The sequence below is a fragment of the Pelodiscus sinensis genome, chromosome 15, assembly GCF_052426305.1.
Source record: "Pelodiscus sinensis isolate ZL-2025 chromosome 15, ASM5242630v1, whole genome shotgun sequence".
NCBI lineage: Eukaryota > Metazoa > Chordata > Testudines > Trionychidae > Pelodiscus > Pelodiscus sinensis.
In genome coordinates this window covers 12,784,408-12,805,089 of record NC_143066.1, presented here as the reverse complement: position 1 = coordinate 12,805,089, position 20,682 = coordinate 12,784,408, and the positions used below count along the sequence as shown (strand labels likewise).

The following is a 20,682-nucleotide window of genomic DNA, read 5'->3' as shown; positions in this document are numbered from 1 at the left end:
TGCTATTGGAAAAAAAGTAGTTTTCTTCAGCACACAACACATCTATTTATACATCTGGCCCCTGAGAACCTTTCTAACAATTACTTTAACATCCCACTCAGGTAGGGACATACTACTATCTCGACACACAAATTGGGAGCTGAGGTATACCATAATTAAGTGACCTGTCAAGGGTCACACAGGGAATCTGTGGTGAGAGGAACTGGCACTAGATTTTGTTACCCACCAGCTCTGTGTTTCTTGGGGAACCAGAACATGGTCACCTGTCAGCCTTGTGCTCTTGGGGAGCCAGGGAGTGACATTCATGGAAAACCATTCCCCTCCCTCAGGCCTCTGCTAGAATCAAAGACAAAGCAATGAAAAGGTCGGGGAAGACACACCTAAACTGCTTCAGACAAGGGTGATACAATTAAGGAAACACCCCAGCCTCATTTGCATTAAAGATGGAACAGAGGGACATCTCATTAGCATACAGAATGGAGAGCAGCTCTTCCAAGGCAGGAACCGCAGTGAACTATGGGACACCTAAAGCAGAGAAGCACTGCCTGATGGGAAATCCCTGCTCCAGATGCTAATGAACCCAGGCCTGCTCACACCCAAATTAGTCATTATCAGACCAATTCTAGTAACGATCCTATTGACATCTAAAATACTGAAACTGCCTAGTTGCATTGTGAGCTCGTTCAAGGAACATCACCCATAACCAGGGGTGATCGGTCTCTATTGTCTCTCCTCTTTCTCTTTGAACTATCCCTATAAAAACGCCTATCTTTGCCCCAAGAAAAACTGTTCTGATACCTGGACTTAAACGGCATCAGTTCCATTGAGACTTCTTCATCTCCTGTCTGATCATGCTGGGGGCTCTGTCCTGCTTTTCTCCTGCCCTCTGGACCCCCCGGCTACCATCATCATCTGGGAACCCCCGATCAGTGCAAGCTCCGTGGAGTGGTGAGGTCTCTCTCTCTCTCTCTCTCTTTCTCTCTCTCATCAACTATCTCTGTAAGCATAGCCTCCTGACCCTGCCCTATGTAAACTGTTATATGGTTACCTAACATTTGTAATCAGTTTCAATTTAGATTTAATATTGTAATTGTTAGATTTAATATTTGTAACTTTTTGATATCTATTCACTACTCAGAAATAAATCACTTTCATTGTTAAGCTGGTTGCTTCTCTCTCTTTCTTTTTCTTTTGCTCACTCTTCCTTAAGGGGTGTTGTTTTGGCTTCCCCATTCGCTCTACAACAACGCTTCTTGTACCCAAGCTAAAGATCCCTTTAGTGCCCAAAATCCTGTTGGGTTTGCTCATCGTGTGGTTTACCAGTGAATGACTGTGGTGTGAAAGTGGGGATAGGGGGTGCTGCACCTGGGGGCTTATGAGGATGGCAGCTTAAAGTGCTGTTTAATCCAGCCCATGGAGTCCAAAGGCACATGAGGGTGCAGTGTTGCATTGCTGTGAAACCCAGCCTGCTGAGTCCAGGGACATATGAGGGGGTCAGCTTATGAGGGCCGAGTACCCAGTCCTCTCAGACGTGCTCTGATTAGTGGGTGTGTGTGTCTGTGTGTGTTGCCAAGGTGGTAAGAACCCCATCCTGAGGAACCTAGTTCCTGCAGGAGAGCTCCAGTGGGAGGGGGAATTGGCAGCAGGGAGAATTCAGCTCCATATGAGAGCACAAGTAAGCACCAACAGCACACTAATAGAATTGTTAACCTTCCCCCAGTCCCATAAGGTAACCCTGATAAATGAGCATACCCAAGAGTATTGGGCAAATCTGGTAACAATTTCCAAGGCCCCAGCTCAGGGCTTTAATCACTAGACTATTCTTTATTGCCAAAACAACAAAGCTGGGTCAGCAAAAGCAAGAACCCTCCTGAACGCGCAATGGGTCTAGTAACAGGTTGCCTCAATGACGTGTCGTAGCCAAGCCACCTTTGAGGAGTCGAAAGTGTTTTCTATTTGCAGTGAAACAGACTTTAACTGCAGCAAGTGTGGCACATACGAGTTTGAGAGTCTTGGTGTCAATTTAAATGGGAACCGGAACCAATCACATGAGCTTCTACTCAGGGATGTTGCCACAATCAGGGATGAATTGTTAGGAGGGGACAAAATCCAGCCTGGATTTTCCCTGCACTTAAGAAATAAGATGCCAGTATCCCTTGTGATGGTATGTGTGGACATCATTAGCCAATGCTATGCTCTTTGCCCATGAATGTTTAGATGCATTCCAGACTGGATGGTTATGGCTGGAGATGAGATTACCCATTGCTGCTTTGGGTGCAAGAAAGGTTTTCCTATAAGAGCTACAGTCACCTCTGTTCCTGTATGGCTGCAGTGGATGCCCATTGGAGCATAATCGCATGATCTCATCTCATGTGCGCAGACCAATTTTATGGGCAATGATCACACAGAGGGGGCAGTAATAACAAATCACAATGCTTAGCCTATAGCAAGCTTTCAGCTTTCTGTGCAAACAAAAACTGATTAATCCTCACCCCACCCTGTGAGGTAGGCAGGTAGAATTGTTTCAATTCTGTGCATGTGGAAACTGAGGCAGAGAGCAGGTGAGTGATTTATCCTGTGACTCATTGAAAGACCCAAGTCCAGAACTCAGATGCCCTTGGATTCCAATACCATACTCAGGCCACTAGAGTCCTTACACACAAAAGCTGAAGACATGGGTGGCAGCGGGGCTGGCCCACAACATTTTGGCACCTGCGGCGGGGAGCTCAAACGACGCTCCATGTCCCCGCGCTTAGGCCAAAACTTTGAAAGGTCTCAATTCTCTGGGTCCTAGTGGTGCCCCCCCTCCCAGTCTGGCACCTGAGGTGGCCGCCTCGGTTTGCCCCATGGTAAGGCCAGCCCTGGGTGGCAAGTGTCTTAGTGCTCAACCTCTCCCTTCTTCCTATCCCTATTCTGATGGTTCCTGAAGGCTCCCAAAGCAGGCTGCTGCTACTTGCAGACCCACACTTCCCCCAAAATGGATCTGTTAACTTAAAAGTGAAAAGCCTTCCAGCTTGCCAGACCTATTAGCGTATCATTGAACCTGTGAAAGAGCCATTAAGTGGTAAGGAAACCATTTAACGGGCATGTGCCAGTTACTGATAACATAGGTGTGCATTACTATGTCTACATGACCTAAGTGTAAAATGTATTGTAAACTACATTTTATTAGTTTAAATTAAATTTCATTAGTTTGTTACTGAAGATTGTAAAATCACATCTCTAAAAAATCCTTGCATAGATATTTAGATGCACAATCTGAGTATTAAGCTTTAGTCTTAAATGCTTGTATCTTCAGACATATAAATGCTTCAAAATGTAACCCACAAACCTACTGGGTGTGCTGTACTGTCCCATCTAATGGTAATGAGACCTCTTACAGAGGGAGATCTACACTAGGAAATTATTTTGAAACAACTTATTTCTAAATAATAACTCCCAAAATAACTCTTTTGAAATAGCATGCCCACAACTACAGGGGAAGCCTCAAAACTAGTCCATGGCAGGCTCCCTTAATGCGTCCACGCTACCTCGACCTAGAGCCCCAGGAAGCACTAGAGAGTAATTACTCTGAATGACTGGTGAGCAGTTATTTAGAAATAGCAGCAGTGAAGCATCCACACTACCATTTCGAAATAACTATTTTGAAATAAGAATTATTCAGGAAAGCAGGACTTGTTATTTCGAAATAACTAGCACCTTATTTAAAAATAACAGGCTTGGTAGTGTGAATGTTTGGAAGTTTGTGCGCTAATAACTTGGACACTATAAGAGCTACCGCAACCAAACTTTGCATGGGATAACCTTTCATCCAGGAGAAGGTTTTAAGATATTTTGAACCCAACCAGGCCCAAACTCAAGCTGTAAAAATCAAAAAGTAACCCTGCGTGCTGTGCTGCAGGGGCCACCCCACCCACCCTAGGTCCCATGCCCACCGCCTGCGGCCCCCAGCATCGACCGGGACTCGCCCCTTCCCGCCTGTGAGGTTACATAAGTGACCCTCTTCCCCCCCCCCCCCGGTGCTGGCATGCAGTACCCCGACTCCCACGCACACAACAGCTCGGGCACCCGCCCTGCCCCCCAAAGCACCTGCAGCCCTGGGTCCAAGCTGGGGTGTCCCTTCTGCATGTAACCTCCCCTCCACCCGGGGTCGCCCACTGCCTCCGGGGATGACGCGGACCTATATTTTAATCCCTATTGAAATCAGTGCAACTTTTCTACCTTTCAAAAAAAGATAATGGACTACCGTTTTTCTGCATTTTGTTCCTCTGGTTTCCTGAGCAATGCCGGGTAACTCCAGCTAGATTTGAAATAAAGGGACCTCATGTAGACCAGGGCAGAGAGAATAATGAGTCTGCTTTACAGCCTTAGCTTAGACTCAGCTGACTTTTAGCTCATAGAGGCTCATGCACTAAGCTCCAGAGGTCCCAGATTCACTGCCTGCAGTTGGCCAGGATATGCCAGCATTACAGAAAGGCCACCCTCATCTAAAATATACATTTGCATTTTAATTACTATAGTACAAGAGTATAGACCAGGGCTACTCAACATGCGGCTGGTGGCCCGTTTGCCTGTGGCCCGCAGTGCAGTTTGGGTTTACGTGGGGCTCAGCATGCAGCCCACGGGTGCAGTCTTTTGAACATGGCCTTCACTGGGAACATGCTCCACAATGGCAAGTCAATAAAATGGGCTTCTGTTGATATGTGTTTTAGTAGTTAAATGCCTGGACTGTCATTGCTTATTGAAAGTTCTGTTATATAGGAGGAAATTGGGTAAATATTGCATTTTATTAATATCAACAGAACTGACTTAAATAAGGCCTATGTGTTGTGTAGTCTTGTCTTAATCTTTGTATTCATGCCTGTTAGTGTGAAAGAAGCTATTTGCATATATATTTGCATGTACATGCAACCACACTTAAGTTGTGGCCCATAGCATGTGCTATGAGTATCACTGTGGCCTCCAGGGCTTACAAAGTGGAATATCCCTGGTATAGACTTTGCTTCTAAAGACTTTGCTTTCTATCCATCCCTACTCTCCTTTCACTCCCCTGTTGAAAAGAGCCCTTAAAGGGACAACATTCCTTTTCTTCAAGATAGCTGGACAAATAAGCTTCCTTTACTTCTGTTATTTGATGCACTAGTTTTAAGATAACCCTCCACTGAAATCAGTACCTTACTAATATATAAAAGTCTTGATAAGCCTAAAATCTTTGGAAACATATTTTAACATAAACATATAGGCTATGTCTAGACTGGCATGATTTTCCAGAAATGCTTTTAACGGAAAAGTTTTCCATTAAAAGCATTTGCGGAAAAGAGCGTCTAGATTGGCACAGATGCTTTTCCGCAAAAGCACTTTTTGCGGAAAAGCATCCGTGCCAATCTAGACGCGCTTGTCCGCAAAAAAGCCCCGATCGCCATTTTCACGATCGGGGCTTTTTTGCGGAAAACAAATCTGAGCTGTCTACACTGGCCCTTTTGCACAAAAGTTTTGCGCAAAAGGACTTTTGCCTGAACGGGAGCAGCATAGTATTTCCGCAAGAAGCACTGATTTCTTACAGTAGGAAGTCAGTGCTTTTGCAGAAATTCAAGCAGCCAGTGTAGACAGCTGGCAAGTTTTTCCGGAAAAGCGGCTGATTTTCCGGAAAAACTGGCCAGTCTAGATACAGCCATAGTAAAATTACATAAACAGGTCTTGTTATGAAAATTACACAAAATAAATTAGTGTTCCCTTTTTCTAAAAGCAATGAACTTACTAAACTGCTCTGACATTAAAATAATGTCTTTGTTTTAGTGGGTTAAATATGTAGTAATCTGGAATGATTAAGAGTATATTTAAAACATAAAATCAGCTTAGAAATCATGATAAAGAAAATGTAAAACAGAGAAGGGCTGCATCATGTATTCTATAATACTTACTCTTTTATTCAACAGGACAAATTGACTTGCCAGTACTACAAAGATTTTGCAAATAAATTTGTGACCAACTTCAGGGTATCTTAAAAATATCTGTGGCTGACCATTTTATTCCTAAATATAGTGCTTTTCATTAAGTATCTCCTGAATGTCCAATTGTCACAGCCTGGCATGCATTGGAAAACATGATCCATTTTCTTTAGAAAGAAATTTTAGAAGAGTGTTTTTTTCCCTCACGTGTCATTTGTTACATTTCATTTAAAGAATTTGGCTGGAAGGGGTGAGCAGAGAGATGCAGTGAGGAAAGGGTGAGGCAGTGGGGAGAGCACAGGGCCTGATGGTAGTAGGGGTGGAGAGTGGGCGGGCTGAGGCCACAGGCTGGGGGTCTTGTCTCCCCAAGGAGCAGCTTCACTCCACTCCCTATGGCTGAAGGCTAGACAATTTCAGCTGCCCAAGTGTAACGCTGGCCCTGCTTGCAGCGTGTCATTGTTGTTATGCAATTGTATAGCAGTCAACAAAAGTTGTGCAATTGTCTGTCCATGTTGTGAGGACCCATCTAAGAAGAAATGAGCCAGGAGAACTGAAAGAACAACTGGGCTCTGGTTCCCAAGCAGATATGGATGGAAAATGACTTTCCCAGTCCAGAAATGTTTTAGATTTGGGGATTCTCTGCTCCCCCCCCCCCCCCCCCCCGCCATTGTGAATGGGCTGAAAAAATTAAAAATATTCCTGAACTGACACAGAGGGACCTGGAAATGGAAATCTCCCTGTGTTTCAATCAAGCTTTTGTTGCCGTTGTGCTCAAGTCAGTGAAACATTTTGCTTCAGCAAATCAACATTTTCCCATGAAACTGTTTCATCTGAAAATATTTCTGACTAGCTCAGCTCAGGGGTACCACCAACTGGTCTCCTGAGAGCTTCTCCCTGCCAGCACGGCATAATTTTTACCAGGGGTTGGGAACCTTTTTTGGGTCAGAGGCCACTGACCTACAGAAAAATCAGACAGGGGGTTGTACATAAGTGAGACGCCAAAAAAAAAAAAAAAAAACCAACAACCTCCAAGAACACCTTCCCCCCAAAAAATAAAATACTCACTGACTTGGCCCCTGAGTGAAGAGAAAGACACTCCCCACATTCCCCTTGCACACCAGAGCATGGGGGGTGGGGGGACATCCTAGTAGATTTTGTGTGCTCCATCCCTGCAGTGGGGCACTGGGGGGGTTGAAGCACCAGAGCAGGCTCCTCAATGCTGGGAGGAGGGGCGGAGCCTTGTGGGCTGGATCCAGGAAAACCCAGGGCCACATCCTGTTCCTGGCCTGAGGTTCCCCACCCCTGATTTATAGTTTCTACACACTACAGCTTCAGCAATTCTGGCCCAAAGATGGAAAAAGTCCGGGTTCAAGAGGAAAGTTAGAATCTTCTCTTAAACATTAAGAAACAGTCAGAAAAATTGATCATCTGATCTTGGCATCAGTTAGACACCAATGCTGAGGACAGCCAGCTGCCTCTCTCAACCTGAAATTGACAATCTCTGAGCTACCGGGGACTGTCAGTGTTTTTGCTATGAGTGACAAGTTGGATCACAGAAATCCCGTTTGCTGATCATGCCACTGACATCTGCCTGCCCTCTGGGGCTTCCTGCCACCCTGTACCACTGGGCTAGATGGTCTGGTCTCCCCTAGCCAATGCACAGAGTTGGGATTATTGCTCCCTGCAGAGCAACACAGACACTGAACCTGTTCAGATCTGGTATGACTCACCTATATAAGGGGCTCAAACCCAGAATACCAGCCCCCAAAAGGGACCAACCCCCCAAATAAATCCATCCTACCCTGTCTAATATTTTTTAAAAAATGTTGAAAAAATTGATATTTTAAAAATGCATAATTATGCATGTCAAGATGGGTGGGTTTTTTTTGGTTTTTTTTTTGGTCTATTTCACCTTTAACTGTTCATTTTAACAACCAGCCATCCTCTCCACTCATTGGGGTCATGCATATTCTCTTTTTATTTGATTGATCAAGAAAACTTTCTGTCACCATACATGATGGTGAACTCTGTAACCCCCTAACAGTAAAAATGGCAAAGAGAAAGAGGTGATGAGTACTGAAATTTTCAAAAGGTGTGGGCAGACTTGTATGCATTTGTGGATAGGTCTGGTTCTCCACACTGTCTCATTTGTAGTGAGAGACTGTTCTCAAACAAACAAACAAAACAACGAATTTCATGACAAAACATGCAGCATTTGCTACAAAATATCCCAACGGTGATGCATGAAAAAAAAGCCTGAGGGGAGCTGCCACAGAAACTGAACATGGAACAAAATAACCTGTTGGCATGGTCCAAAAAAGTGCGAGCTTAAACTCCACAAGTTTTGCAGGCTCATATAGCATTATTTGAGAGGGGAAGCCTTTCACTGATGGGAATTATGTGACGAGACACCTGCTAAAAATCAGTTATGAACTATTTAACTAGTTTCACAACAAGGACAAAATCTTACAGAAAATTCAAGACAAGCCATTATTGGCAAAAACAGTTAATGACAGAGCTGTGACAATGGCCCATAATAGACAAGGAACAAATGCAAAATATGAGTACAGCTACTTATTTTTCATTTGCTTTGGACACATGCCATTCATCAGTTGTGTATTCTGGGATGATATATTTGTGGAAATGTTGTGCATGAAAAAATGATTGAGATATTACCAATAAAAAAATCAAACAATGGACAAAAATGTCCTTAAATCTTTGATGAACTTTTTAAACAAGAAAGAAATACAGTTGGATAATCTTGTGTCTGTGTGTATGGACAGTGCACCTAGAATGATCAGTAAATTCAGGGGATTCCTTACGCTTCTCTCAGAGCAGCTGAACTGCCCACTTTTGAACTTTCATTGCATTATACATCAGGAGGCACTTTGTGCGCAATCTTATGGAACTGAATTTGGAAATGTAACGGGATTGGCCATATGCATTGTCAATTGAATTCTTGCCTGAGTCCTTAATTACCATCAATTTCAGTCTCTGCTCGAGGAAGTCAGTTCTGAATACCCTGATCTACGAATGTCAAACACTTCAAGCTTTCAGACTTTTTTACTATCTCATTGATATTACCAGTCATTTGAATGCGTTGAACCTTAAGCTACAAGAGCAAGGAACTATAGTCCTGACTCTGCAGCAGGCAGTGTTTGGATTTGAGTCAAAATTGACTGTCTTCATCCAAGATATCTAGATGGGCAGACTGACATATTTTGAAAGATTACAAATGTTTTGTGATTTTTATTAGAGAGAATATCCAAATAACACCTTTGCTTTGCAACAGCTTGCAAACACAGTGCTCTGTTTAAGTTTATGATTTGTCCACATAAGAAGTCTGATGGAGCACTGGATTTGATAGTCATATCAGTCAGTGATTTGGAAATGGAAATATCATATTTCAAGGAGTTGGATGTTGGGGTGGAAAAATTCATCAAGCTGAATTCTGATTTAAAATGCCTTGCTCGACAACATGCAGAATTGACAAAACTGCACAAAAGGGCTGACACAAAGAAATTGGAGCACAACGATAATCTGATTCTGCATTCTTGGAAAGAATTTTCTGTCATATACAACACGAATCAGAATGTCGGCTTGGCCTTATTTTCAATGTTTGGCTCCACCTATATGTGTGAGCAAGCACATTAAAGGTAATTTAAATCACATCAAAGGTAATTTGTGCTCAAGACTGAGAGAAGACCGCATGAATGTATACATGAAGCTGAATTTGACCAGTTATGATGTAAATTTCAAAGACATGTGTGAAAAGATGCAGCAGCAGAAGTCCCATTAAATAATAGACCTTGAGTACAATGTTTCATTTATACTATTATTAATCATCATGTCAATTATTAGTATATTAAGTTGTATATTTTCAGTCATGCAAATGAGCATTCCTATATTGGTTCTTTGCTGACCACTTGTTCTGAATGTTGAGGTAGTTGGGGTCTTTGGTTTGAAAAGATTTCTGACCCCTGATTTAAGGGGTGAAAAGTGAAAACAAATAAACAAATAAACAAAAAATACCATCTAATCCTAATCAACTAAGAAACTTTTTTCATGCACATTCTTACTATAATCCAGGGGTTCCCAAACTTTTTGACACAGGGACCAGGAAATCCATTCATGAGCTTTTGGAGGACTGGTAAGTTCATTTGCATATTCATTAAGCAAATGATGAATATTCAAATGAGTTGTTTCTGGTCCTCCCAAAGCCCCCAGTGCCAGCGTTAGCAAAGCTTTTGATATAGTCACCTACAATATTCTTGTCAGCAAGTTAAGGAATATGGATTGGATAAATGGACTGTAAGATAGATAGAAAGCTGGCTAGATCAGGGTTTCCCAAACTTTTTACTTTAGTTGGAACCCGGTTTTTTCAGTACTGTTTTTTGCAGCCCAAAAATATAAACTCATATAAAAAAAGAATGAAAAATGAATAAATTTTCAGTGTTTCACCCGGCTGCATCCTCCTCCCAGCCTGGGCCAGAGCTTGGGGGAACCCGGCGCCGCATAGGCACTCCAGGAGGCGGGAGCAGGAGCAGATTGGGGGTAGGGTATCTGGCTAGGAGGGAGGGTGCAAGGAAGGGTAGGGTTGCCAGGTATCCGGTTTTGTACTGGACAGTCCGGTATTTGAGGGTTTTGTCCGCGAAATAAATTGAGAAATTACCAGACATATAAAATGTCCGGTATTTTCTAATTAGATAAGTTTTATTATAATTAGGTGTATCAGTCCTTAGCTGCGAACTGCCTGGCTGGTAGATGTGCTCATGCTGCGTGAGTGTGTCTACCAGTCAGGCAGTTCGCAACTACTGGAGGGGGGGGAGGAAATGGAATCCCGAGGGCCGGACTCACTCATGTGCCCAGGTCTGCATATGCCTGGGTCAGTCCCGCTCCCCACCCCCCTTCTCCTTCCGATCTCCACAGTCCAGCCCTGCTGCCCCCATCCAGCCCTGCTTCCGGTGTCCGGTCCCCTCCACCTCCCACCAATCCCCCCTGGTCAGCCCCACTCCCCTGATGGCCCCCCCCCCACGACCAGCCTCACTGGCCCCGTCCAGCCCTGCTTCCGGTCTCCGGTTCCCCCCCACGTATCTCCCCTGGTCAGCCCCGCTCCCCCGATGACCCCCCCGACCAGCCTCGCTGCCCCCATCCAGCCCTGCTTCCGGCAGCTGGTTCTCCCGTCCTCCTCCTCCTGATACCCCCCATCCAGCCCTGGTTCCGCCGCCTGCCATCCCCGATCTTCGCGGGGCTGGATTAAGAGGGGGGCTAGTCAGGCAGCTGCCCGGGGCACCAACCTATGGGGGACACCTGATTGCAGCTGTAAGGGGCGCCGCATGCTCAGGGGCACAAGAATGGCTTGAGCTGGCACTGCCACTACCCCTAATCCTGCTTCCGTCAGCCACTTTCCTGCCCCCCCCATCTCCACGGGACAGCCCCGCTGCCCCCAACCCTGCTTCCGCCGGCCACCTGCCCCCCCATCTCCACGGGACAGCCCCGCTGCCCCCAACCCTGCTTCCGCCGGCCACCTGCCCCCCCATCTCCACGGGACAGCCCCGCTGCCCCCAACCCTGCTTCCGCCGGCCACCTGCCCCACCATCTCCGCGGGACAGCCCCGCTGCCCCCCACCCTGCTTCCGCCGGCCACCTGCCCCCCCATCTCCACGGGACAGCCCCGCTGCCCCCCACCCTGCTTCCGCCGGCCACCTGCCCCCCCATCTCCACGGGACAGCCCCGCTGCCCCCCACCCTGCTTCCGCCGGCCACCTGCCCCCCCATTTCCACAGGACAGCCCCGCTGCCCCCCACCCTGCTTCCGCCGGCCACCTGCCCCCCCATCTCCTCGGGACAGCCCCGCTGCCCCCCCCCGCTTCCGCCAGCCACCTGCCCCCCCCCCCCCCCCCCCCCCCCATCTCCACGGGACAGCCCCGCTGCCCCCAACCCTGCTTCCGCCGGCCACCTGCCCCCCCATCTCCACGGGACAGCCCCGCTGCCCCCCACCCTGCTTCCGCCGGCCACCTGCCCCCCCATCTCCACGGGACAGCCCCGCTGCCCCCAACCCTGCTTCCGCCGGCCACCTGCCCCCCCATCTCCACGGGACAGCCCCACTGCCCCCAACCCTGCTTCCGCCGGCCACCTGCCCCCCCATCTCCACGGGACAGCCCCGCTGCCCCCCCCCCCGCTTCCGCCAGCCACCTGCCCCCCCCATCTCCTCGGGACAGCCCCGCTGCCCCCAACCCTGCTTCCGCCGGCCACCTGCCCCCCCATCTCCACGGGACAGCCCCGCTGCCCCCAACCCTGCTTCCGCCGGCCACCTGCCCCCCCATCTCCACGGGACAGCCCCGCTGCCCCCAACCCTGCTTCCGCCGGCCACCTGCCCCCCCATCTCCACGGGACAGCCCCGCTGCCCCCCCCCCGCTTCCGCCAGCCACCTGCCCCCCCATCTCCACGGGACAGCCCCGCTGCCCCCCCCGCTTCCACCGGCCACCTGCCCCCCCCATCTCCTCGGGACAGCCCCGCTGCCCCCCACCCTGCTTCCGCCGGCCACCTGCCCCCCATCTCCGCAGGACAGCCCCGCTGCCCCCACCCTGCTTCCGCCGGCCACCTGCCCCCCCATCTCCGCAAGACAGCCCCGCTGCCCCCCACCCTGCTTCCGCCAGCCACCTGCCCCCCCATCTCCACAGGACAGCCCCGCTGCCCCCCACCCTGCTTCCGCCGGCCACCTGCCCCCCATCTCCACGGGACAGCCCCGCTGCCCCCCACCCTGCTTCCGCCGGCCACCTGCCCCCCCATCTCCACGGGACAGCCCCGCTGCCCCCAACCCTGCTTCCGCCGGCCACCTGCCCCCCCCCATCTCCACGGGACAGCCCCGCTGCCCCCAACCCTGCTTCCGCCGGCCACCTGCCCCCCCATCTCCACGGGACAGCCCCACTGCCCCCAACCCTGCTTCCGCCGGCCACCTGCCCCCCCATCTCCACGGGACAGCCCCGCTGCCCCCAACCCTGCTTCCCAGCGGCCGGTTTCCCCCACACACACACCTCCTCCCAGCCCGCCCCGCGCTGCTCCCCTCCTGGCAGCCACGCTGAGGCCTGGTATTTTTTTCCCGCAGCCCGGTACCGGGCCGTGACCCATACTTTGGGAAATGCTGCCCTACCCAGTTGTTCTTACAAGCTAAGCACCTCCTAGCTGGGCCTGAGCTTTCGCCTATTCAGCCTTAGATGTTTCTAACAGGCATTTTAAGAGCGGGCAGGAGGGGTGTCTTCTGACACCTGGCAACTCCTTTGTTTTCTTCCTCATATCCTTTGCCCAATGTGGGAATTCTTTGTGTTCAGTCCAAACTTTTCTCACCTTGAGTACTAGATCCAAAATGGGTTTCAGCATCAGATGGCCTGGCCACATTTCTTTCTAGGACCAACCACAGTTTGGGCTTTCAGGAAAAATAAAACTATTCACTGGTCATTGCCTTGATCATTGAATCATTAAGTTTTTGGAGCATCGGTAATGGGAGGCCTCATTAACACACAGGCCTGCCAAGGGAAGGCAATGGGGCAGTTGCACCAGGGCCTGGTGATCCTGGTGGCCAGAGCCTTGGGCCTTTTAAATCACTCTCAGAGCACGGTGTCATACTCTGGGCACCACTCAGGGCTGGCTGCTCTCAGCCCCACCCCTTCTGAGAGCACCACGCTGGGCCCCCCTCCCCTAGCCCAGGGCCCACAGAAGCTGTCAGCTCTGCTATTAGCACATTTAGAATTATAAAGAGATCCACACTTCTTATTTATAACTTCACATACAAGAATGATACCTGCACAGAGGATATACACATTCAGCAGATTGTAACTTTAAAATTGATATGTTACATGAGGTATTTTGTCTAAAGCATTTTCGAGTTATGCATATTCATGAGCCAATTTCCATAAAGCACGGGAGGCCCCATGACACTGTGGATGCCTATCCTCTGAAATAAAACTACAAAAGAGTCCATTTCACCCAGAGGTGCTGCTCGACATTGAGACTAGAGACCAAGAGAGCCCCCCCGTGCTCCAGGATAACTTTCTGCTTCCTGAGAAGCAAGGATCCCCATTTCTAGAATTCTATAGTAACAGAATATTTCTTTTATCAGAATGTATCATGAATGACAGGCGAGGTGGCAGAAGGCTGGACTAGGCTAACAGAGTGCCCATCCTTAAAGACATGGGAAAGAAGGAGCTGGGACCTACAGACCAGTCAGCCTGGACCTCAGTACCTGGGGCGCTACGAGCAATGTACAAAACATGACATTTGCCAATCCTTGGAGGATGAAGAGGTAATCACAAGCCATCAGCATGGATTTATTAAGAATAAGTCAGGCCAAACCACTTTGATTTCCTTCTTTGACCGGTAACTGGCTTGGTAGCTGAGGGCATATGGAGGACATAATAGACCTGGACTTTAGCAAACCTTTTGACACAGTCCCACGTGATATTCTGATACGTAAGATGGAGAAATGCAATAAAACTACTTCTAAGTGGACACATAATTGGTTAAACAACCGCAAATAGTAAGAAACTCTTAATTCATGGACGGATGTCCGATTGGAAGGAAGTTTCCAGGGGGCTTCCACAAGTATCTGTTCTGGATCCAGTGCCACTGAACAACTTTATTAACAACGTGGATACAGCAATAAAGATCTTACTGATCAAATCTGCACATGACACAAAGCTGAGGGGGTAGGGTTGCAAACACTATGGAGGATAAAGCTAAAATTGAAAGGGGTCTTGATAAATTGGAGAACTGGGCTATAGACAACAAAATGGAATTCAACGAAGAGAAATGTAAGGTGCTCCACCTAGGGAAAAAAACCCAAATGCACAAATGCAGAATGGGTGATAACTGGCCAGGCAGCAGCACTGCTGAGGAGGATATGGGAATTGTGGTGGACCAGACACTCAGCATGAGTCACCAGTGCAATGCTGTTGCAAAAAAAGCAAATACAGTTGTGGGTTACATTAACAGAGACAGAGCATCTGATGAGGTTCAACAAGGACAAGTGCAGAGTCCTGCACTTGGGATGGAAGAATCCCAAATAATTCTACAGGCTGGGGACCGACTGACTAAGTAGCTTCTTTGGCAAAAAAAGGACCTGGGGATTACAGAGGATAAGAATCTGAATATGAGTCAACAGTGTGCCCTTGTAGCCAAGAAGATTAACGGCATTTTGGAGTTCATTCATAGGAGCATTGCCAGCAGATCTAGAGAAGTGATTATTCCCAGATCTAGAGAAGTGATTTATTCAGCACCGTTAGACCACATCTGGATTATTGTGTCCAATTCTGGGCCCCCCACTACAGAAAGGATATGGATGTATTGGAGAGGGTCCAGTGGAGGGCAGTCAAAATGATTAGGGGGCTGGAGCACATGACCTATGAGGAGAGGCTGAGGGCTCTGGACTTATTTAGTCCGCAGAAGAGAAGAGTGAGGGGGGATTTGATAGCAGCCTTCAACTTCCTGAAGGGAGGTTCCAAAGAGGATGGAGAGAGGCTGTTCACAGTAGTGACTGATGGCAGAACAAGGAGCAATGGTCTCAAATTGCAGTGAGGGAGGTCTAGGTTGGATATTAGGGAGGTGGTGGAATCTCCATCCCTCGAGGTTTTTAAGTTGCAGGTTGACAAACCCCTGGGTGGAATGATTCAGTTGAGATTGGTCCTGCTTTTGACAGGGAGTTGGACTCAATGACCTCCTGAAGTCTCTTCCAATCCTAGGTATGACACAGTGTTCAAATACTTGCAAAGCTGCCATGAAAGTGATGGAGAAAAGTTGTTCTCTTCTGCCCCAGAGGGCAGAACAATAGGCAATGAAGGGTAGGGATAGGGGCCAGAGTGACAGTGACAGCAGATTTAGTTTAAATCTCACTTTGATGGACTCCAACTTCCTCCACAATGCAAAAGGATTAATTTGAATCCAATTTGACTGGCAAATATCCTGTTCAGATAGATGCTAAAACTTTATAACCTTTATAACACTTTAAAACCAGTTTTACTGTAACAGTTAATGCCCCTGGATTTCATCAACCCAAATGGAAGCTCCTCCTCTCAGATAGCTGTGTGTCCCTCAGAGCCGCACACCATGCAGCAGTCAGCCAGCAAGTGGGATTGAGCGTGTCTTTTTTGGGGGGAGGTGTCACTGACAATTGTACAGGAAGGAAGAAAGAAGAAAATCAAGATGGGTCAAACCAAATTGCAAAATGCCCTAAAAGTCTGATAAATCAAAACAAGTCTGTTTGGGGTTGAATGAAACACATTGTTTGACCGAAAATGTTTTGCTTTCTCTCAAGGGCTAGATTCATGAAACAGGGGAAGGAATCCCTCCTGGAATTTGAGTTGTCAAGATGGATGAGTAAGTGCTGTAATCACCAGGCTAATGCAGCCTTTCAGACAGTCACTTGCTCTGGGTTTCCTGTCACCCCCAACAGCCTCTTTAATTATTTAGAATAGTGATAGAAATGTAGCCGTGTTAGTCTGTCCTGCATTTTGCTTTAATTATTTAGACACAGTGGAACAACTAGGGGGACTGACAGAGAGCCCTGCCTCCCAATGCCCCAGACCCTAATAGGTAGGGCTCTCACCTGGCAGAAGGGACTCCAATGTTCAAATTACTGCTGCAAATTGCTGCTAGCTCTCCCACATCTCAGAGAGAGGTCTAATGGCTGGATTGCTATTGCTGTGAGCTGTTTTGTGATCTAGCCCCCATTTTTGGCCGACGCTATTCAGTGGATTTATGAATAATTTTGCATTGTCTAAAATTGCATTTTTGACAAATAAACCTTTTGCCCCCCTCGAAAAGATTTCCGCAGCTCTATTTTTGAATGTTCTACTTAAGCTTTATTACAGAAATGCCAGTGATTAGTTACAGGAAAAAGCAGCTTCCAACCTTATGGGTCTACCATTTATGCAGTTATATAAATAAAACCCACAATGAAATCTGTCCTATGCTTTGAAAGTGCCAAAACCGTATTTAGTGTTTCACACAGCATTCGTACGTATATGTGACCTTCTCACGAGTAGTTGTGACTAGTCATTCCCTTGCTAGTGAAACAGAGGTGTACATTGCACTTGCCTAAAAGCTCAAATCACTTCACAAAGGCTTATGGCCTTTCCTATCTCTTTGGTGCCACATTATCACGAGATCAGAAAGACTTGACATTTCTCTTATCTGATCTACTCAATTTAAAATATCCCTTTGTTTTCAGATCTTAGCAGCCAGTTAACAGGAGGAGAAAGAGCTCACAGGTTTGTCAAGGCTGAGAAAGAGAGAGCATTGCACTATAAAGTCAGCAGTTGTCACCTCCTTCTGGCCTGTTTACCCGTCCCAGCTGCTGAATTTCCTAAATAGTGCACCCATTCCGTACAGAACTCTTACCTGTACGCAGATGGGGACAGCAAGCTCCTTCACAGGCAATCACTTCACTCGCCTTTTCAAAATGCAGCTGTCCCTGGGCAGGGAAGCAGCGCACAACTGACCAGCGACACAACCACCATGGAGCCCAGGAAGTGAAAAATAACTCATCCACATGAAGTTTCAGGGAGGGAATATTGGCAGCTAACATTTAATTACCCCAATTAGCCCTGGGCTCCAGCCTACTACTAACACCTATGCTATTATAAGTATCCTTCGAAAGAATGCAGTGCTACAAGTTTGCTCCCAGTTTGTTCCCTGGATAATTTTTCAGCTCCATATCTTTGTTTTGTTACATGAAAGCCAGCACAAGCTAACTGGAATTTTATTTTTAATTACACTGTAGGCGCTTATGAGGGTTAACTCAGATACATTTTCTGTCATATATATGGCTTATATCTTTACTATGTAAAACAAAATATGTATTTAGTAAATATTGATATTTTTTTTCAGTGTATAACTCTTTCACTGGTAAAAATGCAGAATATTCCATTGGGGTCAGTGGAATTATGGTGGATTTACACCAATGTAACCAAAGCTAAAGGCATTGAGCCAAATGGGTATGACTAAAAATAGGAAGGATTTGCTGGCTGTAGCTAAAACTGGGGCTATTTCCAGTTTCTGAGTAAAGGAAGCAACTGGAATTCAAAGTGTCAGAGAGTGGATGGAAACATCTTGATGGTTATGGGTAAATATGTTTCCCTCCCTCATCTCAAGCTATTACAGGGAGTTCGGGCAAGATACAGGAACAGATTCCCATCTGGTGGCAAAGTTCCACTGAAGTCAATGATACATCTGTTGACTTTCTGACCTGGTTTGGAAATGGTCCCATTTTTTTATAGGGGCAGTGAGGGGACAAGAGCAAGGCAGTTGCCATAAGGTTTCTATCCAGCACTTTCCTTATGATTGTGTTTATGATTGAGTAAAAGGCTTTTCTGGCTCATTTTTAGCTCATTTCCTTGATCAAGTCACTTGCATTGCCTTAATTTTCAGCTTTGAGAAGAGATTCTTCTGGTGTCAGTGCATTTGGTGAAGACAGAGGAGAGTCAGTATTTGATCACTAATCAGTGCATTTCTAGGCAGAAGGGTCCCTGATACCTCTTCCACCAAACTGCTGTATTTATAAAAAAGCAAGAGGGGGTGGCACATTGTTCTCTAATTTTTTCCATCTGTGTGTGGAATAAAGTTTGTTATGTGCGTCAAGGCATGTGCAGAAGCACAGTACCAGTAGAAACACATGCTGCTGACTGTGGGCACTGTGGGTGCTATTCTAACTAGCTGGGTGACACCTGATTCCAGAGGTTAAAGTAAGCTAGTGAACCCTAGTAAGATCTCATGTAAGCAAGACACAAGAAGTCATTTTTCCTATCTACTCTGCACTGATTAGGCCTCAGTTGGAGTATCGTGTCCAGTTCTGGGCACCACATTTCAAGAAAGATGTGGAGAAATTGTAGAGAATCTCCAAAGAAGAGCAACAAAAATTATTAAAGGTCTAGAAAACATGAACTATGAGGGAAGACTGAAAGAATTGGGCTTGTTTAGTTTAGAAAAGAGAAGACTGAGAGGGGACATGATAGCAATTTTCAAGATGTTACAAGGAGCAGAGAGAAAAAACTGTTCTCCTTGGCCTATGATGATAGGACAAGAAGCAATGGGCTTAAATTGCAGCAAGGGAGGTTTAGGTTGGACATTAGGAAAACTTGCTAACTGTCAGGGTGGTTAAACACAGGAATAAATTTCCTAGGGAGGATATGGAATCCCCATCACTGGAGATATTCAAGAGCAGCTCAGATCAACACCTATCAGGGATGAGATGGTGCTTAGTCCTGTGATGAGGGCAGGGGATTTGGACTTGATGACCTCTCAAGGTCCCTTCCAGTTCTATGATTCTATTACCAATTTTATTTTGGTCCAGCTGTGACCAACTTTCTCTCAGTCAAGACTTTCCACAGAAGTAGAAGGTTCTAATTTCCCTTGTCTTCCTAGGTGAAAGATATTTGCCCTAAGCGGTTTTTCACTTATATTCAGTTTCCAGACACTGCATCTTGGCTGAAGGAACCATCTTTCTCAGCTTGCAAAAGCTCTGGCCCCTTGCGATGAATGCCAAGATGGCAGCTTCTCTTGCCTTCTGTTTTCCCTAACTCACTGTTTTGTCCCCAGGCTCAGGATGGCCTCATGCTGTTCTTGCTTTGACGTGTATTTCCTATCACCCTGCTGATTGTATACAAATAGGATTCCATTGACTCTGGTCACCTCTTGCTTAATTTCATTGGAGACAGGTAGATGCCTGCCTTTCCGCCTGTGTAGGAAAAAACCTGTTTATCAGCTCTCCCTAACCTGCCAGGTTCAAACACTCCTTAGTCAGAGCTTTAAAGCGTAACATTATTAAGGATCCATAATCCCTCACACCATGTGATTGTACACATTTCACAATGATGTTCATCACCAGTGTCATTAGTTTTCATACATTTTTAAAGTGAAATAATACTGTATAAAATCAACTGATTCCATTACTCATGTGAAGTTAAGACCTATGCAAGAGGCATCTTCTCCCCTTGCCTGGTTGACAGCTTTGTTTATCTTTTTTGTAAATGTGCCTTTATTGTCTCTGCCTGACAACACTTTCCTTTATCTAGGGCAGACTGGGCTTTTGCACTGCTTGCCAAACTCATGTTAAGAACATAATTTTAGCATATAGCTGTAACTCTTTGGACACCCCACATGCATACATCGGGCAAGTATGAGGCATTTGTTTTCCAGTAATGTACTCATGACACTTTTTGATCACAGTGTGTGAGGTGTAGGGAGTATGTCAGGCCTGGCAATGTCATCTGACCTCCTGCATGACAGAGGCCATAGAATTCCACCCACTGATTCCTGCATCAAGTTCATGATTTCTGGTTGAACTAGTTGTAACTGTGCCTGCTTGGTGTGGTGCTGTCCCCCACTAGTGGCACCTAGACCACCTAGAGCTTAATGAGCCTTTTAGGTCTAGATAAGAGAGCAGTAGAGACTCAAACTAAGCTTCGGGGGTTCCAGGTTCAGTACTGCCCACTGATAACCAGGATCTGTTGGTGTTCCACTAGCACATATCTTTTGAAAAGGCAACCAATCCTTTGCCTTGAAAGCACAGGCCAATGGCGAGGGCAGTGTAGTGGGGCACTAACCACAGTAAAAGCTCTGGGTGTTGGGGCCTGGCTCAGGATCAGTGCACCTCAGGGATGTGCAGGGCGAGACCAATTGAAGAATGCAACACCTGTCCCATTCTACCATAATGCCCTGCCCCCTTCCATCTTCTCCCTGTCCC

The 20,682-nt window shown here is 46.8% G+C and overlaps 1 protein-coding gene across 2 annotated transcripts in view; it reads right to left on the bottom strand.

The window, feature by feature from the left end:
* The window catches only part of LITAFD (LITAF domain containing), a 31,274-nt gene extending 13,752 nt beyond the window's left edge, over nucleotides 1-17,522 (bottom strand). Inside the window, exon 1 of one of the 2 annotated variants that reach the window (XM_014574342.4) lies at nucleotides 17,340-17,522. The gene's annotated coding sequence lies outside the window, so the exon portion shown is untranslated. The remainder of the gene's footprint in view (nucleotides 1-17,339) is intronic. The other variant, XM_089782277.1, reaches the window with a different exon arrangement.
* Between the last annotated feature and the right edge of the window lie 3,160 nt (nucleotides 17,523-20,682).